Source organism: Ochotona princeps, chromosome 3 (genome assembly GCF_030435755.1).
Source record: "Ochotona princeps isolate mOchPri1 chromosome 3, mOchPri1.hap1, whole genome shotgun sequence".
Taxonomy (NCBI): Eukaryota; Metazoa; Chordata; class Mammalia; order Lagomorpha; family Ochotonidae; genus Ochotona; species Ochotona princeps.
In genome coordinates, this window is record NC_080834.1 from 77,507,176 (window position 1) to 77,532,795 (window position 25,620).

Consider the following 25,620-nt stretch of genomic DNA (forward strand, 5'->3'; position numbering starts at 1 on the left):
TTACACATGACCAGAATCCCATCTGACTGCTTTTCAAAGAAATAAAGAACACTACTTCACTGGAAAAAACTCATGGGTGTTAAATTCTTCAACTAGTTATAGATGTGAAACACATGTTTTACCCCAATGTAAACATTATGCTCTTTCTCACACCGCTGTCCTCCTTTTTTTCCCACTAATGGACTGGCTTTGGGAAGGTAGACCATTTCACAAATGCCAGCACGTATGCTTTATGAGTGTACGACTCAACAGAATTTTGTGTAGAGTTCTGGGCTTACAATCTCTCACAAAACCAACCTACAGCCTTCAGGTGGTCAGACAACCTCTCTCAGGGTCTTTGTCTAGAAACTTGGGAGCCTACTCACAGTTGAATTGATTCCCAGAAGTTTCAGTATGAGGGGCCAATGTTGCAGGACAATAAATTAACTGCTATTTGAAATGCTCCCATCCCATAGTGAAGTGCCATTTCAAGTTTTAGCTGCTTCACTTCTAATCCAGCTACTAACACATTTGAGAAATCAGTGGATGATGGCCAAGTGCTTGCATGCCTGCCACACACAGGGGAAACATACACAGGTGGAGTTCCTTATTCCTGACCTCATTCTTCATTCTGAACCAGCCTACTTGTTTCAGGCATTTAGACAGTAAACCTGCAGATGACAGACTTCTGTGTGTGTGTGTGTGTGTGTGTGCATGTATGTATGTGTGTCTACCACATCTTTCCCACTCTCTCCAGCATTCTGCCTTTGAAATAAATATCTTTAAAAAATCATACTAAAAGAAGAACCCTAATGCACAGGATATGATTTATGATAGTACACCAAGTTCCCTTTGGTTAGACAAAAGGACATCTTATTTGGAGGAAAAGTCTTTATAAAGGCAATCATGTCAAAATGAAGTCTTTTGGGTTGGTCTAATCCATGCAGAGTGACATTTTCATGGAAAGAGAAACATGGACATGGCCAGGCATACAGCAAGAAAGCTATGTGAACATGAAGATGGCTGACTGTAAGCAAGGAGAGAAGCATGGAAGAGATCTTTCCATTCAGACCTCACAAGAAGTATGTACGTCAACATCTTGAAGTCAGGCATTTAGCCTCCAGAACTGGGAGACAGTACATTTCTGGTGTTTATTCCTCCCAGTTTGTGGCACTTTGTTACAGAAGTACTACAAGGTTAATACAGATAGTTTTATAGATCCCCCTTGTTAGCTGCCTTAAGAACTGCAGAAAACATGTAAAATGTCTATGCCCCACCCCCAACTCATGGTTCCAATTGCCCTGCGAAGAACATTGGGTTCGACTATCATGTCAGTGATCTTGGAGGGCAATCCATGTTCTAACATGAAAAACATTTCACCTCTCATCATGTTGTCCATAACCTTAGAGCCCAAAACTCTATCCAGGTCTACCTAGTGGTTTCAGGGGCCCCAGAGTTTGGGCTATCCTTTGCTGCTTTCTCGAGTGCATTAGTTTTAGGGAGTCAGAAGTGAGGAAGCAGCCAGTAATGAAACTGGTACCCAGAGTGGATGCCAATGAGTCAGGCCATAGCTTAATCTACTACACCACAATGCTGGCATCCCAAAACTTATATCCTAAAGTGGAATTTTATCCAGATCTTATTTTTTTGTCCTAATTACATGGGTCTCTGCACATCCTATGTATTGAAATTCCAGGTTAAGTAGCCTAACGGGTTGTAATTAAGGAAGATTGAGTCACGTAGCCCAACATCTGGCTTTTTATCATCCCACCCCTTGTGCTATGAAAAAGATCATAATAAGTGGGCCAAAAATTCATTAATAAGTCAGGTTTTCTCACAGTGACTTCTCAGATGTTGGCCTCAGGCGGCCCATCTGAGTGTCATAGTAATGCAAAACTAGAGTTTCAACTCATGTCGCACAGAACTCTCAGCTCTTAGAGATTCTTCAGGTAAAATCATGACGGAGTGAGGCTGGCTTTTGCCTTAGGCCAGGGAGATGAGCCCAGCTACTCAAACATCAGAATCATATTAGACCAAATATCATAGTGGATCTTGGCAAATACCTTTGCTTGTGAGAATATTAATTGGGTATTAACTAAGGGTTATCTCTGTGTCCTCACCAATATACTGTCTCTTCTTGATAGCACAGCAAATCTTGAATTACATATCTGACTAGATAGAAGCTCATTTAGATACATATCTCACTAGATAGAGTTACAAAATTATCTAGTAAGTACTTGATCAATGAATTTCTGTGGTCACTTAGAATCTTTTTCATTAGCATTGTTTCGTTCAACAGTACAATGTGTGAAATTTTCTCTGATGTAACTTTTCAGCTTTTATGCTTCAGACTGACATCCAAATGATACATACGTAGAATGAAATCATACTTTTAAAAAAGTGCCAAAATACTGAAAATTTACCTTCTGTACTTATTTCTGAAGAATTATGAAGGTGACCTATTGAACACGGTAATTATTCCTTTAACATTTTCTCAACCCACTTGCTTCCCTCAAACCCCAGAGCTGCACAGAAACCTATTTTTTCTTTCCCAAAAAACCCTTCCAACATCTCTCATTCTTGATTCCCATACTTTCCTCTCCCTCTCCTTCCTCCAAAATTCTTTTTTTTCTATTATTATTATTATTTATGACACAGCTTCATAGGCCCTTGGATTTCCACATCTCCTCTCCAAGTCCTCTTCCCCCCACTGAGTTCCCCTATATCATTACTAAGGTATAGTTCTTCATACACAGTCACATATCCATCATTGCAGACATGGACAATGGCAGAGAGTCCAGCATCCTATTGTCAAGGTATAGTTAACAGTTTCTTTGGAAGTCCATCTTTGATCTGAAAATAAAGATGCATACTACACTGTATCCTCACTCGTGGATATGATAATCTCCATTACACAGTTACTAAATATCCTCTTAAATGAAAAGCCACAACAGAAAATCAATACTAGGAAGAAAAATAGAAATTTACAATGCCATGAAGTTAAATAACATGTTACTAGATATGATAGTCTCCATTACACAGCTACTGTACATTCCCTTAAATGAAAAGCCACAAAATAAAATCAACAACAGGAAGAAAAATAAAAATTAAGAATGCTGTAAAGTAAGATAACATGCTACTAAATGACTACTGTGTCACTGAAGAAATGAAAAAGAATTTTCTTGAAGAAAATGATGTTACTTACTGTATGATCTACGAGTCAGTGGAGAATTTAATAAGAGTTTTGAAGAGATGAACCTAAAAAAGGAAAAAAAATAAAAATCCATGAGATATAGTTTCCAGTGATCTTTGTTAGTGAGATATGTCTCCTGTAGGCAACAAATAGATGGGTTTTGTTTTTAATCCAGTCTACTAATCCGTGACATTTGATTGAGCTTAAGCCATTTACATTCAGGGTTAATATGTATAGATGGTAATTTGGTCCTATCATTTTAGGAGTGGGTTGTTCATTGACTTAGTCTTCTGTTATTTTACTGGGATGTTTTTCACATTTGCCTTTGGTTTTGGTGGGCTCTACTCCTCTTCTCTGTCAAGAGAACATCTTGAAGTATCATTTCTAGGGCAGGTTTGGAAGAGGTCTATTCTTTTAACTTTTCTTGACTGTGAAAGACTTTTACTTCATTTTCAAAGACAAAGTAAAGTTTTCCTAGGTACATCATCCTGGGCCAACAATTTTTTTTCTTTTAGAATTTGGAATATGTTGCTCCATTCTCTTCTGGCCTGTAGATTTTCCTGTGAGAGGTCTCCTGTAAGTTTAATTGGCATTCCTCTATATGTCAATTGATTCTTTTTTTCGTGAGCACATTGAATGATCCCTTATGTTCGACTGAAGAGAGGTGGATGATCATGTGTCGTGGTGAAGATCGCTTTTGATCAACCCTGCTGGGAGTTCTGTGCCCCTCCTGGATATTGTTTCCCAATTCTTTCTCTAGATTATGGTAATTTTCCTTTATTATTTCATTAAATACTTTTTTAAACCCAGCTTCTCTTTCTGCACCTTCTAGGAGTTCGACAACTCTTATATTTGGCCTTTCAGTAGTGTCTTTCAATTCTTGAATACTTTTAGTCTGATCCAGCTCTGCTTTCAGCTTTTTGTTTGTTTCCCCCTGGTGACAGGAAGTATCTTTTAATTTTGAGATTCTTTCTTCTGCCTACTTCATTCTATTTTGGAGACTCTCCACTGTACTTTTAATTTGCTCCATTGTATTCTTCATTTCTGATACCTTGGCTTTCATTTGATTCATTTCTTGTGTGACATATTCCTTAAATTCCTCACATGCCTGCTGTATGTGCTTCTCATTGTTGATAAGAAGCTTTATGTGTTTTTTAAAATAATCTTACTTAGTTGATTAGGGTACAAAGGTCCAAGGGATACAGGAAAGTGGGTAATACCATTGTTTCCACACTAATATCATGACTTTTTTTCCCTGTATCTGGGGTCAGGTGAGAAACAAAGGGAGAAGCCCCACCCACCTGCTACCCATCCCAGGGTCCTGATGTGAGGCACGCTCCAAGGGTCCTGCTTAAGCAGTTTTGATAGTTCAACAGTTCTGAATTGCTGCCAATCTCACTGTTCCAATCGTGATGAAACCTATTCAGAATCCACTGGCTGACATAGTCTCTTCATGGTTGGGGTTCTGAGATCAGCAGTTCAGTTGGAGGATCTCCAAAGAAACTTCGTCTGAGGTGATCCCAGACCTGATTCTTGTGTGTGCTTGCCAGCACAGGGTCTGGCAGAGTTCGTCACTCCAATCAGCTTATGCAAATGCTGGTCGTTTCAATTGCTGGGTCATTTCTGTTCCCAAACCTTCTTCCACAGAAACCGATGGGTAATGTAGTCCAGCCCGATCCTGCCCACTTTATACTCGGTCTTCACACAAACCAGTGGGAGCTGTAGCCTAGTTGGAGTGACTCCTCATAACCCCCACCAGGCCTGCTCCCTACCCTGGTTCCCATGCATACCAGTATGTACCGCAGACTTGTCCAGTCTGTCCCACATCCTACTTAGCTCTCGTACATGTCAATGGGCACTGGAGCCTAGTTCAACCCAACCAACCCTACTATCCATCCCACACACATACGTATTGTAGTTAGTGCATGACTCTTTGTTTGCAGTCACTTGTGCAACTCCCTCCAGTGAGTTCTAGGTCTGGGTTCTTTTTTTTTCTTTTTTTGTAAAGATTTATTTATTTTTATTCAAAAGGCAGATATATAGAGAGGAGGAGAGACAGAGGGGAAGGTCTTCTGTCCAAAGCTTCACTCCTCAAGCACCCACAACAGCTGGAACTAAGCCGATCTGAAGCCAGGAGCTAGGAGCTCTTCTGGGTCTCCCATGTGGGTGCAGGGTCCCAAGGCTTTAGGCCATCCTTGACTGCTTTCCCAGGCGACAAGCAGGGAGCTGGATGAAAAGCGGGGTGGCCAGGATTAGAACTGGCACCCAATGGGATCCCAGTGTGTGCAAGGTGAGGACTTTAACTATTAAACTATCACGCCAGGCCCTAGGTCTCAGTTCTTATGTTAGACTTCTACCATGGTCTCAGTAGCTCCAGCTCCTGACTCTACCAGTCTCCACCTCCTGTGATTCCACGATGAGGCTGCACCATTGTCTGAACAACCTTTCTCCCACTTCAAATTCAAGCATTTCCCAGGACTAGGGAGACACTGGGTGTCCTATATAGCTAGGTTGTTGTTGGTGGTGATCTTGCCAGAACTTGTTGGCTGTTAGATCTGATCGCCAACTGACCTATTTTGACCCATACAATGCCAAAGTCAGTATTATTTTTCTGTGTGACCAGTGCAATGCACTGAGCTCAGTGAGTTCGCTTCCAGCTCAGCGCATGCACAGCTCACTGTTGTCTCAGCAGTTTTAAAGCTTTTGCCACACCGTACAAAATGGCTCCTGATGTGCCACTGCTAGAGCTCTTGATCTGCTGTCCATCAGATCTGAGGGCTATCCAGACCTATCTTGGGTGGAACCTGTAGGATGCCATGTTGTTGCAATTCACTGAGCCAGAAATGAGTTCACTCCCAGCTCAGTGCATGTGCAGTTCTGTCCAATAGCCTTTACCTCCCTACACAAAATAGTTCCCTATTCAGCTCTAGGGGGCAGACTGGGCTTTGAAATCCACCCTGTTCCCACACTGTCCATCTGGGACCTGCCACTCTGTCTCTGCTCCTGCTCAAGTCAAACAGACCAGCAGGATGGGCAGTTCTTTGTCTGGGTTCACCACCTGAGCTCCCAGTGAACATCCCTTCCCACCTTGTTGCTGGTGGAGTTCCAGTTGCTGGTGCAGTTCAGATTGCTGCTGGGGTATTGGTCCCTAAAACACCACACCGTTGTGTCCACTGCTTTCTCATGTCTGTTAGTCTTCAGGTGCACCTCTGCTGTCATTGTGTCCTCTCCTATTACCTGGAATGTGGCCCCTCTGTTTCACATTGACTAATGTTTCTACATCTGGTTAAAGGTGTCCTTCTCCTATTCAGCCATATTGATTTTCCCCTCCTCCAAAATTCTATATCAAAAGTCCTCATGAGGCAGGATTGTAGGCAAAATTTAAAATGCTTATATTTTGCCTCACTTTCAAATTTGGGGAGTATCATCAACATCTTCCCAAAAATAAAAGCTCTATCACAAAGGCCTTATCCTTATAGAATGCTTTGGTTCTTTCTTTTTATTTAATTATGTGGAAGGTGATGAGACAGGGAGATCTCATCCGCTGATTCACTCCCCAAACACCTACAATAGTGTCGTGCTGAAGCATGTCATAGACAGGAGTCAGAATTCAGTATGAGTCCCTTGTAGAATTGCAGGAATCCAACTGCTTGAACTGTCACCCACTGCCTCTCACAGTACATAATAACAGGGAACTGGAATTGAGAACGAAGCAAAGAGTTGAACCCAGGCATTTCAATGTGAGATGTGGGTATAGCAAGCAGTGCCTCCACCACAGTGGCAAGCCTGTCTCTGCTTCTCCCTTCTGAATATTGTCAAGTAACAACTGAATCTTTCTTTTGTGAATATTCACAAAAAGGTCAGTCTCATGTGTTATGATAGGAATGATCACCAGTTTGCCAAACAGAATTCAATTTAAAATCAAGAATTTTTTGGCCTTCTACAAAGTAAATGCATTCCTTTCCTCCCACACTCTCCACTCTCACATTCTTAAGCACATGAACACAGAGTTTTTGTTGGGGGTTGGATTGTTTTTAATCTAAAAAAGAATCCAGACAGCTTCACAAGTTTTTCTCAAGTGGTTCCAACACTTCTTCAAGGGCAAATGAAATGCAGTCCAACATGGGAAGCATGAGACAACAGCTATAGACGCAGGGAGTATTGCTTTTTCCCATCAAACAACCTCTGTCTGAGGGTCCCCAATACAATCTGCCCATTTTGAATTTTATCAAGCAGGGAGAGAAGGATGTACTTTTATCTCTCTGAACCAAAAATTTTGCCACATTTAGTATCTCACGCCTATAGTAGGAACCATGGCCAGGGTCACAATTTGAAGACAAACTGTGGAAGAGAAAGACTAATTATGGAGCCAAACATCTAAAGCACAAAGATAATAATAGAACATGGAGATCTATTGCCCTTAGAGTTGGCAGCAAATTTTCAGCTTTCTGCTGAAAACAACTCTCATCCTATGTGGAACTGCCAAATCTGAGTCAATGACCAGGCTTGGAAAGAATAATAGGTTCCTAGAAACTATGTGAATCCTTGAGCCAGACTCTAAACTCAGTTTCCCCTGTTGCAAAATACAAATGGAGGGTAGGAAAAGGGAGAGATGCTCTTTATTTTCCTTGGTCTTCCAGAAAGATGAGCTGTCCTGAGTTCAAGAGCTCCATCTTGATATTTACGGCTCATCGATTCGTTGTGGTTTCCAATATATTATCCTCTCAGACTAGAACATCACCATCCTCCTGTTAAGCTTGGCAGATTCTTGTTCCTCTTTTGGTTCCAATTTAAACAATATTTACACCAGATAGCCTTTTCTGGCACTTGCTACTTTCCTTTGAATTAGATGAGAGTGCTTCTAGAGCTCCTTTCTGTAGCACCAAGTAAGTACTGATCCCAGTAGGGTACTTACCACACATCTGCTCCTGTCTAAGAATCACCTGTCTTTTGGTTCAGCAGTGAATTCCATGAGAACCAATGCTGCTCTCTCCGTTCTTCACCATTTTAAACAAGTGCTTAGCACATGTGCTATGATAAACATAGTGTTGTTGTTAGTTAACTTCAAAGAAAAGTTTTGAATAATATTCCTGTATCATATCTTGTTTTTGGATGATATATGTTTGCCGGTTATTGCACAGTTTGACTTCATTTTTTTATCTATTACCTTTATGTCACATATAATTTTTTTCTTACATCTATTTTTTTTCTAATTAGGTCCTATCTGCTTTCTTCTCTTCTGTCCCCAGTTGCTATTCTAGGACACTGTTTCCTAAAATTCCAAAGCTGTTTGTATTTCAAACTTTCGCTTCCAAATTTATTTCTGGAAACTGCTTGCAGGAATTCTGAAGTCTAGGCCTGCAATGTCAAGGTCATGGGAAAAACTGTTATTGTTCAAAAAGCAGTTCCTGGAACTCTCCACTGAACATATGTAAGCCTCTTTCAGCAATACAGACTACCTTTACTTTTTAAAAGATTTATTTATTTTTATTTAAAGACAGATCAGATTTAAAGAGAGAAAGAGAATCAGAGAGAAATATCTTCCATCCCCTGGTTCATTACCCCGAATGACCACAACAGTCAGAGCTGAGCCAATTTGAAGCCAGGAGCCAGGAGATTCTTCCACGTCTCCCATGTGAGTGCAGGGTCCCAATTCTTTGAGCCGTCCTCTACTGATTTCCCAGGCTACCAGCAGGGAGTTGGAAGGTAAGTGGAGCTGCCAGGACACAAACTGATGCCATTTTGGATCCACGAAATGGGTAGCCCCAAAAGACAATTAATACTCATTTTGTGATGGAATTGACTTCTATTTTTTCTTAGTAATAAGTTCTTTACAATATAATAGTTGAACAAACACTGCTAGGAAGAAGCAGAAGCATGTGCAAGGTGAGGAGATAACAAAGAATATCTCCTTATGTGCATTCAAGACTCTAAGCCCAGATTATTGAGAGTTAAACTTGCAGATCTCTCAGGAAACTCCATGGGAGAAAATATATTTGAGAGAAACATACATGACATTAAATATACCTGTACTCCCCAAACAGAAAAAAAGTGTTCTTAGGATTCTGAGATAAATCAGTTGCTATTGATGAGTAGTCAGATCCCAGAGTGAATGGTAAATAGTCAAAATGTAGACATTGGAGCCAGAATTCTTGCCTTAATCCAAAAGGAGCTTGTTTAAGATCAAGTCATGTGAAACTTAGAACGCTACATCAGATGAATACCAAAGAGAAATTCATTTTCGGTACAGCTCTTGGCAAAGTTTTCCATCATTATGAACTGGATGGTAAAGTGAGAATTTCATGAAAACACACTTGGATGAATACAGAGCCAACCGAACATGCATATTAAGATGCTTGTGTAATATATCCTTGCCTGTTGGGAAGAATAGTGTCTCTGGCATGTCAAAATGTTCACTTTGCCTGCTTTCATGTTGACAATGATTTAGATGACATTTTTCAGAACTGCCAAGAGCATTAAACTGAAAGGGAAAATATGTTCACTAATTGAATCAAGATTAAGATTGAGAAATATTTTTAAGAAGTTACAAATTCTATTAGCCAACAGTCTATAAGCTCATGATTAAGGACCTATGCCTGACTAGTAATTTTATTAAGTGTTATATATGTTGATATGGGAAAATCAGAAAATACAAATAAGCAAATGGAAGAATAAACTGTCAATGTGGTAGTTATTAGCACTGCCTAGAACAACTGCAGCTCTTTCTCTGGGCCCATTGCAAAACTGCACAGCCCTTCTCCCTTTGAAGTGAGACATAGTCTTATGATTTTCTTTGAACAACAGAATGTCAAAAGTTTCATGCAGGGTGGACAACTTTTTCCCCTTCTTTTTTCCTGCCTCAGTGATGATGGAGGCTTCTGGATCCTCTGTCTGTATCTCAAATGGGTAAAATGAGTAGCTCCCTGTCTCATAGCCTGTACTGATAAGTAACTTGAGCTTCTGTTGTATCTTTGAAATTTTGACTTTGTTATGGTGGCATAACTTAGTTTATTTTGAGTGGGAAAAATTCAGATTTTCTTAAAAGGGTTAGTTATTTTAAAAATGTGACAGAAGAAGAAGAGACAGACACAAACATAATGAGACAGAGAGCCAGTTCACTCCCAAGGCTGCAGCAAGCTGAAGCCAAGATATGGGAACTCTATCCAGGCCTCCCACATGAGTGGCAGAGACTCAAGTTCTGAGCCATTACCTGTTGCCCCCGAGGAGCAATAGTGTTGAGTTGGGCCAGAAGCAGAGCAATTGGAACTCATTCTGCTCTCTGATACAGGATGCAGGCATCCTAAGCGGCAGCCTGAGCTACTGCACCACATCGCCCACCCCTAGAATTGGCTATAGAGACCATCAGGCCAACTCTCTGGCCCAGGCAAGGATGTTCAAGGCAAATGCCCTGGTGCAATTCCTCCAACATGGGGAATGTTACATATAGGAGAGACAGAGGGACAGGTCTTCCATCTCTTCATTCACTTTCCAAGTGGCCTCAATGGCTAGAGCTGAGCTGATATGAAGCCAGGAAACAAAAACCTCTTCTGGGGATCCCATGTGGATGCAGGGACCCAATGGCTTGAGTCATTCTCCGCTGCCTTCCCAAGGCATTAGCAGGGAGCCGGATCAAAAGTAGAGCAGCCAGGACATAAACAAGTGCTTATATGGGAAGATTAGCTTGCTACACCACCACGTGCACCCCAGAACCTATTTTTTAACAGATGTAATTGACATAAAATTCTTCCTTTTAAAAAAATAAAATAAGTGTTGACATAAATTTTAATGCATCAATTGTTGACATCTAAACTCTATGAATGAATGAATGAATGAATGAATTGAGCATTTACTTGTGGCACTCCAAAGTCTATGTACAATTTTCATTGTCAAAATAAATCTCTTCTCTGTGCAGAACATTCTTTGAATTATTTTTAAAAGACATGGTTTCCAGAACTACCCCCATGTTGCTTGCTCTTCTCTGGCTCTCCTCCAATTTATTCATGTCCCAATTTAATTTTAGATGTAGTCAGACAGATGGGGAATGAAACAGAAATATTGCTTCCTTCTTTGTGTATTCTAGATTTTGTTTCCAAGAGTTTAAAGTGACATTAAAATCCAGACATCATGTTACACCTGTTAACCCTCTGCTTCAATGCCTCTTTGCTATGTAAGAGTTGAGTTGAATTCCAGTTACCCTGTTTGCATTCCAGTTTCCAGCTACCGAGGTCCAGGGTGGCAGTGAATGATGGGTAAAGTATCTGGGCCACTGTTACCCACTTGCAAGACCTGAATAGAGTCTCAGGTTCTTGTCTTTGGCTTGATCCACTCTAGCTGTTGCAGCCACTTGGCAGAGAAAACCCAATGGATGAGGATCTCTCTCTCTCTCTCTCTTTCTCTCTCTCTCTCTCTCTCTCTCACTCACCTATGAGGTAATTGAAAATAAAGAAACAATTTTTGACATATAGAGGAATGCCAATTAAACTCACAGGAGACCTCTCACAGGAAAATCTACAGGCCAGAAGAGAATGGAGCAACATATTCCAAATTCTAAAAGAAAAAAAATTGTTGGCCCAGGATGATGTACCTAGGAAAACTTTACTTTGTCTTTGAAAATGAAGTAAAAGTCTTTCACAGTCAAGAGAAGTTAAAAGAATAGACCTCTTCCAAACCTGCCCTAGAAATGATACTTCAAGATGTTCTCTTGACAGAGAAGAGGAGTAGAGCCCACCAAAACCAAAGGCAAATGTGAAAAACATCCCAGTAAAATAACAACAGAAGACTAAGTCAATGAACAACCCACTCCTAAAATGATAGGACCAAATTACCATCTATACATATTAACCCTGAATGTAAATGGCTTAAGCTCAATCAAATGTCACGGATTAGTAGACTGGATTAAAAACAAAACCCATCTATTTGTTGCCTACAGGAGACATATCTCACTAACAAAGATCACTGGAAACTATATCTCATGGATTTTTATTTTGTTGTTGTTGTTAGTTTCATCTCTTGAAAACAGTTTCTTCTGATTAACTTCTTCAATGGCTCTTAGATCATACAGTAACATCATTTTCTTCAAGAAGGTTCTTGATTTTCTTTTTCATTTCTTCAGTGACACAGTAGTCATTTAGAAGCATATTATTTAACTTCATGGTGTTGTTAATTTCTTTTTTCTTCCTGTTGTTGATTTTATTTTGTGGCTTTTCATTTAAGGGAATGTACAGTAGCTGTATAATAGAGACTATCATATCTAGTAACATGTTATTTAACTTCATGGCATTGTAAATTTCTATTTTTCTTCCTAGTATTGATTTTCTGTTGTGGCTTTTCATTTAAGGAGATGTACAGTAATGGTGAAATGGAGACTAATATAACCAGATGTGAGGATACAATGCAGTATGCATCTCTACTTCCAGACAAAAATGAATTCCCAATGAAACTGTTAACAATATCTTGACAATAGGATGCTTGACTCTCTGCCATTATCCATGCCCAAAATAATGGACATATGACTGTGTATGAAGAACTATACTTTAGTAATGATATAGGGGAACTTGGCTTTGGGGGGTGGAATTGAGGAGGGGATAGGAAAATCCCAGGAGCATATGGAACTGTATCATAAAATGATGATGATGATGATTATAAAAAGATTTAAAAAATAAAAAATAAAGAAATAATTTTTAAAAATATAGTGCTGATGAGAATCTGTATTTTGAAAAATATTAGTTTGTCATTTTGAATTTTTTATGCTTCTTGCTGAGTTGTGGGTCAGTTAAAAATTAAATATTGGGACAAGTGTTGTGGCATAAGGAGCTAAGCCATTTTGAGAATTTCACAACGCTGGTGTTTGTCTCTTGGATACCCTGCTTCTGATTCATCTTCCTGCTAAGGCAGTGGAAGATGGTCTGAGTGCTTGGGTCACTGTACCCCTGTTGGACACCAGAAGGAAGTTTCTGGCTTCTGGCTTCAGCCTAGTCCAGCCTTGCCTGTTGTGGCCCGTTAGTGCAGTGAACCAGCAGATGGAAAATGCTTCCAACATAATAGGATTTTATGGTTCCAGATTGTGATTTGCCTAAGGAAAATCATCAAATAACTCTCATACTTTTACTTTAAAAAATTTGGATCCAGGGCCAGTATTTCAGCTTAGTTCATAAGACTACTGCCTGTGACACCAGCAGCCTCTGTGAATGCCTAATTGAATTCTGGCTGCTCTACTTCTGATCTGCTCCATACAACTCAGCCTGGAAAAGTAGCAAAAGATGGACCAAGCACTTGTGTCCCTGGGACCCATGGGGAAGACCTGAATGAAGCTCCTGGAGTTTTACTTAAGCTAGGTCAACCCCTACTTACTGCAGCCCCTTAGGAAGTGAACCAGTGGATGAAAGATATCTAGGTACATATGTGTGTCTCCCTCTACATGTAACTCCTTTGTGAATATATCAAATGAATAAATAATCTTTTAAAAATTATTTGAGTTCTAAAAAAGTTTTAAAGTGTAAGAATGTTACAGACCATCAGTCTAGGAGGACACTAACTTAGGTAATATATATATATATACATATATATATACACACACTAGCCCAGGCTTTATCACCCAGCAATAAGCACCTTGCTATTCTAAAATGAGAGAGTTGAACTAAAATACTATCACTACATGATTGAAGGTTCCATTCAAGCCTAACCTCCAAATTCTATGTTTAATAAATAGCTGGAATAAACCACATAATCAGTTTTCCAAACAGAAACTCATATGTCCATTCTGATAAACCTTGGGCATTTTTTGTGCCTTATCTTCTTAAAAGCACCAGGAGCAAAAACAAAAACACAGTTTAAATCATAAGTTCATACATTAATCATTTTTTTAAAAAAGGAATGACTTGTCTTGCACCATACACTATGCTGGTACCAGAGATTTACAAGGAAATCTGCACTCTCAAATATCTTAGCTCAGTAGTGATGATAGCCTAGTAGCCTAGCAATTATTCTGCTATGTCTTTAACTGCTGCAGTCTGAGGAATAGATGCCTTCTAGCCTACTCTCTTAAAAGTGGTCTAGAAGACATCTAGCTCACATGTTGCATATGTCCCCAGGTCACCAGGAAGACCAACCCACAACACCCACTTCCACTGGGCTAAGCAGAGTCTTAGTTCCAACTGTCTGCTTAAACATAAAGGCATCTCTGGAGCTCTAATCAACCAAATTGCACATAATCTTCATACGTCTCTCTTGATGATTCTCTTCTGGGACATTTTTCTTTTTTAACTATTTTTTATTTAAGATTATTTATTTATTTTTTAAATTTTTTCGAAAGATTTGCAGAGAGGAGAGAAAAAGAAAAAAATCACCCATACTCTGGTTCACTCACCAAGTAGACAGAAGAGCCGGAGCTGAGCATATTCGAAGCAAGGAGCCAGGAGCTTCTTCTGAATCTTTCAGGCAGGTGCAGGGTCCCAAGGCTTTGGGCCATCTTCTACTGCTTTCGCAGGCCACAACAGGGAGCTGGAAGGGAAGTGGAGCAGCTGAGACACGAACCAGCGACTACCATATGCGATGCAAGTAAGTTACATGACTTATCACAGTTAAGTCAGTTCACATATTTATCATCTCTTGTTGTTACGTGTGTGTGTGTGTGTGTGTACACGCATGTGGCAAGAGCTCCTAAAATCCGCTATGAGACAATTTTCAATGTAGAATCTAATCTTACAATGATCTCCATACATTTTCCTAGATCTCTGGATTTATTCATCCTTCTGCACAAATATTCCCTAAATCACCCATTTTTTCCCCTCACATCTCTGCTAACATAATTTAGTTACTGCTTTACAGCAAAAGATAGAAAAAAAATCTTTCAAAAAATTGTTTTGCTAAAGAAAAAGACAAGACTTTTGTTCTTCTTTATTTAGAAAGCTTAATAATTTACAATTTGGGAGGGGGCCCTATAATGTACTATTTGATCAAAATCTTACAAAGCAGGTTTTTAAAAGATTTTTTTTTTTATTAAAAAGACAGATTTACAGAGAGAGAGATCTTCCATCTGCTGGTTCACTCCTAGCCAATCTGAAGCCAGGAGCTAGGAATTTTTTCCAGATTTCTCACATCGGTGCAGGTTTCCAGGACTTTGGGCTGTCTTCCTCGGCTTTCCCAAGCCATAAGCAGGGAGCTGGGTGGAAAGTAGAGCAGCCAGGAGATGAACCAGCGCCCATATGGGATGCTGGTACTTGGAGTCAGAGGATCCGGCCAGTGGAGGTCTCCCACAAGCCCTAGCAGATAGTTGTAAATTCAGTGATCCTTATAAGCAAGAGACTCTTCTTTCCCTCTCATAGTTTCTACACTTTAATTTTAAAGGGTAGAAATCACGGTTGTCTCCATTCTGTTCTACAGACACTTTTCCTGACTTTCCAAGGCATGGGGCTATGCCTCACGTTTGTTTCAGATTAAAATACATTCCAACTAGAAAGGCAGCACCCTTTACTTCCACCCATTTCAAAATTCTCAGCAATAGCCTGGACTCACTATGGCTTTCTCTCTTTTTCTGGGGCTTGACCTCTGATTCTGCCTCTTTCCTCTCCCCTATTGCCTCAAAGAAGACACATGTCCTTATAGGAGAAAGTGAAAGATTTCCACAACCTAGACAAGAAGAAAGGACCACCTCAAGGACAAGTCACTGGCAGCCCACCCAGGTTCTTCTAGGGTGGATTTAACCCAATTGCATATTTCTCTAAAATAAAACACCACAATTTTTTTCTATGTCTTTAAACAAACACAGACTCCATAGGCCTCTAAAACAAACTTTGAGAATGAAACATTAAGTCTGTTAGATGATAAAAAATAATCCTTTAATAGAAGTATTTTTTCATGGTTAAAAAAAAATCTTCTAATGTAGCAAAACTGAGATGGGAGCATAAATGGGAAATGAATGGACTCTTTGCTTTAACCACAGTGATCAGTGTGAACCATGTACCAGGAAGACAATGGGTAGATGTCTTACGCCCCAAACCTGCTTAGAATCTAAGAGAGGACTAGCACTGTGGTATAGCAAGTTAAGCTGCCACTGTGGTGCTAGCATTACGTATATGAGCACCCTTGGAATTCCAGCTGCTCCATTTCCAATCCAGCTGCCTGCTAATCCTTCAGGGAAATCAGCAGGAGACAGTCCAGGCACTTGGACCCCATATCTAAGTGGGAGACCAGGATGAAGCTCCTGGATCCTGGTTTCTGGCTTCAGCCTGCCCCAGGCCATTTTGTAGCAAACCAATGAACGGAATTTTTCTGACTGTCCGTATCTCTCTCCTTCTCTCTGTAACTACCTTTCAAACAAACTATTTAATTTTATTAAAGCCAAGCGAAATGAACCTGGGTACAAAAACTGGTAAGTAGAGGAAAAATACTGTGCCATTTCTTTTTAATTTCATTTCATTTGAATAGATGATAGTTTGTTTCTTATTAATGCCGTGGAGGTAGATCTGCAAAAGCTAAGGCTGACAGAATGACTCAGAATGACACAAGGACAGTGTGCTTAACAATGAAGTATTCACCTTCAAAAGGTGCAAGTGTCCAGGAGAAAGCACATGTCAATATTAGTTTCAATGTTGTTAATTTGATCATCTTAAATGAGAAGGAAGACCCTTTGACACCTTTCTTGCTTATTTCTCCCATCTAACTCCCTGTGAATCCTTGTGTCTGAAAATAAAATCTGAGGAAAGGAACAAAATTGATATGGTTAAATCTGCCATACATGGATGCTTTAAAGAGTAAAATAGGAGTGATAACTGTGGTGCAGTTGGTTAAGTGACTGCTTGAAATGCCTGTCTTCCATATCAGAGTCCCTGGTTTGAGTCCCTGATGCTCCACACTTCCTTTCTAACTTCCTGCTAACATACCTGGAAGGCAGTCAGTAACAGCCCAAATACTTGGTTTTGTGTCACACACATAAGCTATTCAAAGGGAATTCCTGGATCTTGGCTTCAATCTGCCTAGCTCTGATGTTGCAGGTATGTAGAGAATGAGCCAACAAGTAGGTGCTCTCTGTGCGTGTGTGTGCTTTTCTGCTTTTTAAATAAATAAATAAATCTTTTTTTAAGAGTCAAAGGAAAACAGCAGACACAGGGTAGCACTTGATCAATAATAGCTCTTTCTTTTTTTTTTTTTTTTTTTTTTAATTTTATTTTAAATTCATTAATTACATTGTATTATGTGACACAGTTTCATAGGTACTGGGATTCTCCCCACCCCTCCCCAAACCCTCCCACCATGGTGGATTCCTCCACCTTGTTGCATAACCACAGTTCAAGTTCAGTTGAGATTCCCCCATTGCAAGCATATACCAAACATAGAGTCCAGCATCTTATTGTCTAGTCAAGTTCAACGGCTTCTTAGGTATACCCTCTCTGGTCTGATGACAGAGCCAGCAGAGTATCATCCCAATCAATTAAAAGCTCCAACATACCATCAGCAAAAATTTACATCATTATGGAATTAATTGACATAGTAATGAGTAACCAATATGGTAAAAGTAAATGCGATTTCTTATCCACCTTCTGTGACCACCTCATTGACATTTCAATTTTGGTTTATACACAACATATAACATTCATAACATAACTTGTTATACATAACATCATATCAAATTAAGGCAAACATGTGGTATTTAACCTTTTGGGATTGGCTCATTTCCCTTAGCATTATGGTTTCCAGTTTGGCCCATTTGGCCATAATAGCTCTTTCTTATTCCCTTTATGGTGAAGAAAAAAGCATTGAAAGCTGGGAGGCCGAGAAAAAGCACTGCTTGTGCTGTTTGGATTGTTGCTGTGGTGGGGCCAAATTAGTGTGAAACAAATACAGAGTTCACACAGCAGATCCTTTTTGTAACTCTTGAGAAACTAAGTTTTGTTATTCCCAATCATTACTGCAAGTTTCTGAACAAGGCAATGGACAAAATCATGTTCCTTAGTCATGGTCAAAAAAGCTCTGTTAAAATAAGATAGGCCAGTGTGTCGGGATATATCAGATTCCTGCCATCAGATCTTGTAGTCTCTTGAAGGAAGATGGTAGACTTCAACAGAACTTCTTATTACCCAGCTCTCTTAGAAGAGCTAATAACATGCTCTCTACGGAGATTAGGCAGTCATTTGTTCAACCAACAATTAAGGCAGTACAATTCACAGTTGGTTATGTAACTGGGAAATGTAATCCTGTCTGGGTTCTTTTAGATTCTGCAACAACAAAACTGTTTTGCTGTAAGTATATTCTCCACTGAAAACAAAGAAGAAACAGTTAAATGCCTTTTCATCTAATAGGAAGTCACGTACTGTGGTGACAGTGCAGGCTTCAGATTCAGATGACACCCAGTTCAGATTTCTTTACTAATTTTGTGGAATTTACTACAATGTAGCTGTTCGACATATCAAATGATAATGGTACCAGTTTCACTTGTAGGACTCTTAAGAATTACATGAGATAATCAATATGATGTGTCCAATTCTTACAGTGTCCAATCTTAGAGAGAGTGACTGATAAATCATAACCAGTAACTGTCCAGGCTGCTGTTACTGGATTTATGTGCCCTTAGAATTTTTATTTGACCCTTGTCTTTAATCAGCCAAACGATGCAAAACTGAATTGCTGTAATATTTGGAAGACAATGACTTGCTTTTTGCCACCACTACATTGTGAAGTTCTTGACTTTCACACATCAGAATCTCTCCAGCCAAAGCTCCTCCGAAATTTGGAATGAAGTCCATTCCAAAGCAGGTAGAGCAGTGTCTCTGTGGGCTGGGGAAGATGACTGGGTGTCCTGTCCTTGCATTTCGGCATTGCCTGAAAGGTGTTCCAGTTAGTCAGCCATCAGTAGATAGAAACCTAACTTGGTAACTTCGATTGTTTGCTAATGCTCAGAAAGAGGCCATCACATGGGCTTCCAAAAGCTCCGACAGCCTCATGGCATAGCCCCAAATACTGAGCTTTTCCTATCAGAGAAAAAGCATTTTCTGTTCAGAGATTGGCAAAGAGAAATTCCCCTGCTACTGCCTCATCCTGCTGTTCTTTCACTCCAATCAGACTCCATGTACCTCTTTTCTGACCTCTAAAGCAGAATCACTTAAACTCCCTGAGTATTTCTCCTTTGATAAGGAGCCAAGCTCCAAATCCTTGAAATGTTTTCCATTTACCTTCCAGAAGTTTCTATCCATATAATTAGTACTCCCTTCACAGTACTTAAGACATTAGGACACTCAGTGCAGTGCTAAATGACGGCAGTTTAGGAGCCAGACTATGACAGTGAACTAATTTATGTTTGTGGCCACCTAAGCACAGGGTTTTGACCCAGGAAGATAACCTTTCACAGGTGCAGTAGAAGGTTTAATTTGGTGAGGTGAACATACTGTAAGGAAAACTGCCTGTTCAGGAGACTCTGCACAGAATTAGGCCAACACTAACAGAATGGCCTCCTACCCAAACAATGTTCTCTTGTGACAGAGTTTATTTTTCACTTGGTTCCTTTTTTCACTTCTTTAAAAATGCATGATCATGGTAGGAAATTATGGAAATGCAGAGAAGCACACTAAAAAATTCAACATTTCCCAGAAATTTACCAATATCTATTACTAATGGCATAAAATACATCCTCTTAGTTTTTTTTTTAATGTACATCTTCATTTTAGAAAAAGGTGTCATGGTAAGCATACTGACTTTCAATTTACTTTCCTACTTTAATATGTTTCCTATAAATATTTCTTCATAATATTATCTTAATTGTCTAATGATCTATCTTGTGACTGTACTATAATTATTTAATAAAAGCAGAGCTGGTGGTATTCAGATGGCTTCCAGTTTTTCAGTGTGATAAAAAATGATTTTATGAATAGTAAATTTTATGAATATAAATAGTAAATACTTATTCCTACTCAACATTCTTCCCTTACAATGAAATCCTACATATCGGATTCGGCACGTGAAGGCTGTCCTGAAGATCCTGTACATGTGACCAAGTCCGCAAGTCCTGTGTAGGACTTTTATCAAGCAGATGCAATGATTTATCTTATGGGAGTGGATTTTCTGGGTCTTGGATAAATATCAACAGGCCTCAACTTTCCCAGATTAGTCCCATCTAACACCCACTGATCTTAGAGCTTACCCTTCAGGATGCCCTTCAGTTCTCACAGGTGTTTTGGTTTAAGCAATGGATAGTCATCCTAGTCACTGGGTAGATCGGTACTTATTCTTAAGAAAATCACAAGACTGATTTTGCAAGTCACTGTACCAATTCAAACTCTCTCAATAGAAGATAAATATTTTGGCCCATAGCTTTTCTGAAATTGTCAGACTTATTCATTGTTGATTAATGAAATGGCTATAAAATGTTATTTTATTATAATCATGACTTACATTTCCTGACCTCTGTTGATGTTAATACCACTTCATACTTTTGCTAATCATACATGCTTCCTCTTATAGAAAAATAAAAACTTGCAGTAATATGTCCATGTTTCCTCAGATAAGAGGAAATAGGATGGAATTCAGAGAACCTATCATGTGATGTCAGTTATACCATAAAGATTCAAGCATTGTTTTGGGTGGTACATTCCAAGGACTTATCACAAGCAAGCTAGCAGGCAAACAAATGCAAGCCATGTGTATATAATGAAACAAAATTTTGACTAATTCATTTCTGTGCATCATAAATCCAATGAAGAGAGGAGTGTGAACACTTGAAAGTTATTTATAGATATCACTAGATCTGCCATCAAGAAATGTTAAACAATTCATATTCTCAAGAAAATGTGCAAAGGGTCTATTTCTCTGTGTCCTAAATTGTTCTATAAGGCTCAGTGATTGAATCATATCTACCTGAACCATTCATAAAAACAAAGCAGTTGCCCAAACCTTTCTGTTCTCATTTTTGCCCAAAGCGTGCCCAGTCGTTTTGTGTGGGAGATCAGATGGGAATCAAAGACTGTAACATTTGGCTAAAGGGTGGAACCATCTGGAATGTCTCTGTCACCACTGTCTTTGATGGTTCCCAGATGTGAATAGAGTCACATGCTCTCCAGCTGCTCCCACGCTCACTCCAGTCACAGCCCATTTTTCACTAACATTTTCTCAAAATTCATTTTAAACACATTCTAAACACTACCATATCTCCACTACTATCATGAATAGCAAATTAACATCTGGTTTTGCTAGAGATGCCATTATGACCATGGGTGTGCTAGGGATCCAGTGATGTCAGTGATCATCACTGCCTCCGCTGTTTGCCTTAGTGGGCATCAGATACTGACACTGAGCCTAGGTACTGCAAGGTGGCACATGCCCCAAACAAAGGGACTGCCTTCAACCCCCCAGACCAAAGGCCTGCCCCTCTTCATTATTTTAAGTTATACAAGTATACCTAAATATCCACCCTCTAGTCAATGGAATTGCATTTCACAAATGCTTAAGAGAATCCTTTCCTTCCAAAGATGATACTAAAGTAGAAATGCTTATGTTAGAATGTAGCCCAGGTAGAAAGCTTAGTATGTCACCAGAGTGCATACTGTCCAAGTGTGGTGGTCCACTTGAATACAATTGTCTTTCAAGATATTTCTTTAAGGTCTACCAATCAGGATTACACAATAGCACTTCCATCTGCCATCTGACCAGCTTCAATGAACCACAAGAGAGAACAGGCCCCACCATAATTATTTAAAAGTATATCTGAGTTTGATAAAACCATTCCACTTTGCCATACCTTCAGGTATCAAAGGTCCCATTGTATGTCCCACACACATGAACACCTCTCCAATCCATGGAGGGGCTATTGTTTCTGGATAATCTTTTGGCATGCTTCAGTTTGCTGAGTTTTCATATGAAAAGACCTGGTTTTTTCTTTTCTGAGGGGAAGGGGAAGGGAAAATACAAATATCTCTTTCCATCTTTATAGTGTTTTCAAAAGTGATAAATAATAATCAAAATTCCAGATACGTTTAGACATTGTCCTGTTAGTTTTACCCTCAACATACATCTCACATCCACTCACTTTTCTCCAGTTCCTTTGCTCTCAGGCAGTTCAACCTACACCATCCTCACATAGATTTTTACAGTATCTCCTTCAGCAACTTTTCTGAACACTCAATTACTCACTTCCAGTGGATTTTTTAGAGAATCTGCACAGCCAGTGGGAGATTTTTTTTAAAGATTTATTTATTTTATTACAGAGTCAGATTGATACAGAGAGGAGGAGAGACTGAGAGGAAGATCTTCCATCCGATGATTCACTCCCCAAGTGAGCCACAAACGGTCGGTGCGCGCTGATCCGAAGCCGGGAACCTGGAACCTCTTCCGGGTCTCCCACACGGGTGCAGGGTCCCAATGCATTGGGCTGTCCTCGACTGCTTTCCCAGGCTGCAAGCAGGGAACTGGATGGGAAGTGGAGCTGCTGGGATTAGAACTGGCACCCATATGGGATCCCGAGGCGTTCAAGGCGAGGACTTTAGCCATTAGGCCACGCCGCCAGGCCCCAGTGGGAGATTTTAAAGACATATTGTGTTACAATCCCAAATTAGTAAGACGTAAAACAGTAAGGTCTAAAATCCCGAGGACAACGTTGTAACGCAGTGGGTGATGTCCCATATGAATATCAGTAACGGTCCCTGCTATTCCACTTGTGCTCCAGCTCCCAGCTAATGTGCCTGGGAAAGCAGTGGAAGGCTGTCCAATCCTCATGGCCCCGTCACACACAGAGAGTTCCTGATGGAGTTCCAGGCTTCTGGTTCAGCTTACTCAGCCCCGACTGCTTGCGCTCTCTTTGCTTTCCTCTTTTTTTCTCTCCTCTCTACTCTCTTCTCTTTTCTCCATTCCCCTTACTCTCTCCTTTTCTTCCCTCTCTGTTTCCCCTTTCTGTTTGCAATTCTACCTTTCAAATAAATAAGTAAATCTTTCTAAAACTCTTAACAATATCTATAAAGGTCTACAAGTCTTCTAGTCGTATTCTTTCTTGCACTTCTCTAGGTTTGTGACACAACTGATTTTAAATTTTTGGTGGTTCTTTTTTAGTTGTTTTTTTTAGGACTTATTTATTTTTATTGGAAAAGCATATTTTAAACACAGAGAAAGAAGAGTCAGAAAAGGTCCTTCCATCTGCTTGTTCACTCCCCAAATGACCACAACGGCTGGAGATGAACCAATCCAAAGCCAAGAGCCAGGAACTTCCTCTTTGTTTCCCATGTGGGTTCTGGGGCCTGAGGACTTGAACCGTGCCTCTCTACTTTCCAGGACATAAGCAGGGATCTGGATCAGATGTGGAGCAGCTGGGACATAAACCAGTGCCCATATATGATATCAGTGCAGTACAACCACCTCAAGCTGGCTTTCTGTTTTTTGAACTCCTTTCTTTTTACCTCTCAATCTATCTTTCTGCCTAACATCTTCTGTTTTAAACTACCTCCCTTCATGACTACTGTCTTAACTAAATGTTGCTTTCTCTGAGCTCTTCGTTGATCCCATGAATTTCTCACTATGCTCTTTATTAGCTTTCTCAGAATTATCACAATTTGTTACTATGTAAGATAACTCTTTAATAAGTGTGGGAACATGTATATCTTTTAATTCAATTTTCTACAAACTATGGGAAATACACTCCTATGTACTGGTGTGATTGTTTATTCAGTGTTTGTTTCCCCCACCAATAAACACCACCAGCACTTAAAAAACAGTAGGCACTCGATAATGACAAAGGAAAGACAAAGACACACACATGCACAATAGTCACAGTAGATGACTGAGCAGCATTACCCTTTCCTAACTCTCATCTCAGCCACTAGGTACCAAGAGATTCATATTATCTTTGACTGCCATACTTGAACATGACTCAATCTGTGTGTAAGCGTTCCATGAGACAGTTGGTTATGAGACAAAGGCTAAAGTGTCTTAGCGCTATATTTTCTGCCTTTCTATCTTTTGAAATCCATCTTGGATGTAGTATTTTTTTTGAAGCATGAGATACCCCTACAAATCTAACAAATATGTCTACCAGCAACTTCCACCCTGCTCTCCAACATCACCCCCAACTTGGAGTCATAACATCCTGGAACTGGAAGGGACAGCAGGATCATCTTAACGCTATAGACAACTGAGTGAAGGCTAGCAAATGTGGTCGTTTAGCATGGATTACACTACCACAGAGGAACAAAAGAGAAGGTGAGCTTTCAAGAGATTGATTCTAAAAACAAATTCATGAATCAAATCTGGATTCTAATAATTGGCTCCCAAATTTTTTTAAAAGAAAGCAATAAACATTTAAATATAAAAGGATTCTAATTAAAAAAAATATGTTTTAAAGTTGATTGCTACTTCCAAGCTAAGTAAGCTAGGAAAGAAGATTTTAAAATATTTTAAAGTCAAATTTTTCTATGAAATGTGCAGGAAAATCATCACATGTTCTAGGATTGTTTGCATGTATTTTTCTAGCCGAATTCTGTAACAATGATTAAATCAAATTTAGCTTGAACATGGCCCTGCAATGTAATTATTAATGCATGTTCTCTTAAATCTGAAGAGAATCTGGCATTTTTCAAGTCCCCAATTTTTCATGTTCATCAATTTCAAAATTTTCTGAATCCCTGCTACATAGCAGTTTACAAGGACTTGGTAGGAGTGGTCAGACCAGAAGGAAAGTAGGATTCCACTACTACAATGGGAGAAACTCACAATGCCAAAAGTTTTTCCCAAAATATATCATGGTGTCAGCACAAATTAAACCAACTATTTGTATACACAAGAATTTATTATTGGGAAAAATAGTTTTGGGATTGAAAAAATTAAATCTTACTTCAATTTGTCAAACTGGCAAAGTGGAAAGCTTTAGTTGATTTTAAAATATAGACCAATTTTTATACAAGTTATGGTTTTGGAAACTACAAACTGTTCCCAAAAACTGTCACATCAATTCAAACATGCTTTCTTTTTCAATTGTTAAGAGGAAAAAAGACAAAGAGATAGACAGAGAATTCCCATCTGATAGTTTACACCCAAAGTTCTTACAGCAACTGGAGTTGGGCTGTGCTCAAACTAGAACTCTAAAACCCAATCAGGTCTCCCATATGAGTGACCCAACTACTTGGGTGTCAGGATGGACATTAGCAGGAACCTGGAAATTAGAAGTGGAGCCAAGATTGGGACCTACATTCTGTAATATAAAATATGGGCAAAGTAACCAAGGGCTAAATACTTACCCATGAAAAACATTTGTAAAAGAAATTAAAGGGTAAAAATAGACAAGTGAATTTAACACTGTCACTAAGTACAACGAATTAGCTTCTTCTACAAATCAAATCAAAGAGAATTCAAACCATTTCACCACTGAGAATTTATCAGATAATGATATGAAGATTGCATTGTAGTTTTATGTGATTTACCAAAACTGAAAGCAACATAAAAACCAAGTCGAAGCCAAGAGACTTCATCCACATCTACCA